At 42.0% G+C, this 3,720-nt stretch overlaps 1 non-coding gene across 1 annotated transcript; it reads right to left on the reverse strand.

Moving 5' to 3' along the window:
• Nucleotides 1-436: 436 nt before the first annotated feature.
• LOC115029906 (small nucleolar RNA SNORA17) lies at nucleotides 437-567 on the reverse strand. Its single transcript, XR_003835482.1, has one exon. It is a non-coding gene; the product is annotated as a small nucleolar RNA SNORA17 (small nucleolar RNA).
• Between the last annotated feature and the right edge of the window lie 3,153 nt (nucleotides 568-3,720).

Raw genomic sequence — 3,720 nt, forward strand, 5'->3', positions numbered from 1 at the left:
TTTGGTGGTAATCAACCCTTGCTGCTGCAGGGCCACAGACCCAGCCATGGCCCTCCCAGTAGCAGCACAGCCAGAACCCCCACCATAGTCCCAGCTACTCACAGCAGGCTGTACCTCACTATTTGGAAGTCTCCAGTCCTGCCTCTCTTCATTGTGCCCACATCCTCCTGTTTCTTTTTCTTCCATTTCTCCACCACTTACTTGCTCCTCTTAGTGGCACCCAGGCTACCTGAGTGTCTGGGATCATCTCAGGAGTGGTCTCGGGAGTTCTTTACACCTCTTGTGCATTATTGCACCAGACAGGAATCATCTCAGGCATGGTCTGCCCATCCACTACCACCCCCTCTGCCATGTGCAGCACCACACTGGTGCTCAGGCTAGCTCCCTGTCAGAGCCCCCTGGCCTGGTGGTCATCTCAGGCTTGCTTTTTTGAGGGAATATTAAGCTACTAATCATTCAGATGTTCATAGGTCAGAACACTGAGTGTAGACATAGCCTCTCTCCTCTGTGCCACCACTGATGAGCATGTGTCACAGCAGCCACACCCGCAGTGCTTCCAGGGGCATGTCACATGGTCATTCTTTCCATTATTTCAAAGTCATAATCAGGGAGTCCAAAATATTCCCACTTTAAAGTTGAATTTTAACATCACAATTTTGATATTTCATCAACCCAAAAAGACACAACAATTTTATTTTTATGCACATTAGATAAAATTTCTTAAGCATAAAACTCAAATATTTTCATGGAAAGCGGGTTATTAGGAAGAATTTGAAGATTTGCTCATGGCAGTGTGTAAAACGAAGGAAAGTGAAGCACAAGGTGGATACATACATTGCTCATAATGGGTTCTAGCAGGAAATTGGAATAATTTCATTAATTTTCAAGGTTTGGTTCTTATTTAATAGTTACATGATAAAAGCAATCACTTTATCTCACAGGTGATACTCTTCAGGCCAGCATCCAGGGTCATAGAGATTCCTCTTCCACAGTTCCCTACTTTCCCCTGAGCAAATGAGTCATAAAGGGATTGATAAGTCCTCTGAGAGCACCCTGCAAAAGCCTGATGAAAGTGAGGCAGCTTGGTTGTGATGGCAACTAATGCATCTTCTGTATCCTTTGTCCTTGAGCCCAAGTGCCATGCTACTCCACTGCTGGACTTGCCTCCAGGTTCTGTCTGGAGACCTGTTCGCAAACCAAAGAAACAGGAACAAAGAAGATGAATCAAGTGTGACATTTCAGACAACTTGCTGGGTTTGTGGAGCCCCATGAAGACAGAATCTCTAAACGAGGATTACCTATTCTTTATCTCCCACACTGTAGCTTCTCACAGTTCCTAATGAATTCAGTCATTTTTGAGCAGAGAGTTATTCAAAGCAGTTAACAGTTTAGTAATAAAAATGGTGATCTATTTTTATATTTTTAAAAAGTGACCTTCTCCACATCTAAATGTTTTCATTGTTTATTGGCTCCTCAAGCGCAATTAAACACATGACTCATAACTGGAAAGAGGCTTTGTATAGGCTGCACCATGTGACGGCAATGATGGAGGAGGATGGGTCTGGCTACACAAAGTGTGTCAGTCAATGAATCTGCAGAGAGAATGACTGGAACTGATTAGTCACCAAATGTGACTTCTAGATCCGATGAGCAATCTCAGTTCCCACTTGTATTATCCTGACTTCCTTCCAAAGAGCTGTATTTATTTCAATAATGAAGTAGAGTCATGCATTATAGAGTCATTGGGAAGCCTCAGATGTCTCTTAGCTCTCTTCTTTAAAATAAATCTAATGATAAAAATTTCCTACCTACCCAGTAAGCATCTTGGTTCAAGGTCATACATGGCAGTGACCTTTCCTTAGAAGAAACAATATTGAAATGTTTTAACCAATTCAAAGAAACTTCTGCAGTTTCTGTATCAGGGGAATGAAGTTCATGTCTCTAACACTGCCTCTCTCAACCCTCTCTGATAAATAGGGCCACATGTATGATAAGAAAGTGTCCCAAGACTAAGCCATAGCCCTATACTCCATTTCTTTCTTAAAGATAAATATGCAAGACAGTAGAAACAGCCTTAAGTTATATTTAAGTATATTTATTGTGTCAAAAATGTTGAGGAAACTCAAATTAATTTTTATCATTTTTCAAGATATTTACATTTACTTTTTTTTAAAGGTTGTTTTTTGTTGACATTTTTATTGGATATTTTCTTCATTTACATTTCAAATGCTATCCCCAAAGTTCCCTATACCCACCCACCCCACCCCCCGCCCTGCTCCCCTACCCACTCACTCCCACTTCTTGGACCTGGCTTTCCCCTGTACTGGGGCATATAAAGTTTGTTAGACCAAGAGTCCTCTCTTCCCAGTGATGGCCGACTAGGCCTTCTGCTACATATGCAGCTAGAGACACGAGTTCTGGGGGTACTGATTAGTGCATATTGTTGTTCCACCTATAGGGTTACAGAACCTTTCAGCTCTTGGGTACTTTCTCTAGCTCCTACATTGGGGGCCCTGTGTTCCATCCTATAGATGACTGTGAGCATCCACTTCTGTGTTTGCCAGGCACTGGCAAAGCCTCACAGGAGACAGCTATATCAGGGTCCTTTTCATCAAAATCTTGCTGGCATATGCAATAGTGTTTGCATTTGGTGGCTGATTATGGGATGGACCCCCGGGTTGGGCAGTCACTGGATGGTCCATCCTTTCACCTTAGCTCTAAACTTTGTCTCTGCAACTCCTTCCATGGATATTTTATTCCCTATTCTAGGGAGGAATGAAGTATCCACGAGTTGGTCTTCCTTCTTGATTTTCTTGTGTTTTGGAAGTTGTATCTTGGGTATTCTAGGTTTCTGGGGTAGTATCCACTTATCAGTGAGTGCATATCAAGTGACTTCTTTTGTGATTGGGTTACCTCACTCAGGATGATATCCTCCAGATATATCCATTTGCCCAAGAATTTCATAAATTCATTGTTTTTAATAGCTGAGTAGTACTCCATTGTGTAAATGTACCACATTTTCTGTATCCATTCCTCTGTTGAGGGACATCTGGGTTCTTTCCAGCTTCTGGCTAGGTGTAATATAATTACAACTCTTCTCCCTTCCCTTCCAATCCTTCAAATCCTTTCTGTTCTTCTTTAAATTCCCATCCATATATGTATTCATATGTACATTCATATATACATACATATATATACATATATTCCCTAATGAGAATTGTTCAGGTCAGATAGTTACTTGTATATATGATTGCAGAGCTGACATTCTGGAACTGGGCAGTCAGTTGATGTGCTCTTCCCTGGGGAGGGACACTCCTTCCACTCTTCGCTTGCCTCAGTTGCCCATAGTTCTTTGTGTAGGATTCAGGCCTTATGGGCTTCTCCTCATTGACTTTGGCATGTCTATTGGTATCAGCTCGTCCTTGGGTAGCTTCTGATATTACTAGAAGTCACAGTCTCACAGCAAACTCCCTGATCTTGTGACTTTTACAGTCTTTCTGCTACCTCTTCTACAGTGTTCCCTGAGACTTGGGTGAGGAGGAGCTTTGTAGAGGGATCCATTGGGACTGATCTTGACAACTTGCATTTTGATTGGTTGCGGCTTTTGTAATGGTCTCTGTGTTTTGCAAATAGAGGTTTCTTTGATGAGAGTGAAAACTGCACTTCCCTCTGAGCATAAGGACAAAATATGTACAGATTACTTTTTGGGATTATGATGGT

The sequence above is a fragment of the Mus caroli genome, unplaced genomic scaffold (assembly GCF_978045245.1).
Source record: "Mus caroli unplaced genomic scaffold, Mus_caroli_1 scaffold_19, whole genome shotgun sequence".
Lineage (NCBI taxonomy): Eukaryota > Metazoa > Chordata > Mammalia > Rodentia > Muridae > Mus > Mus caroli.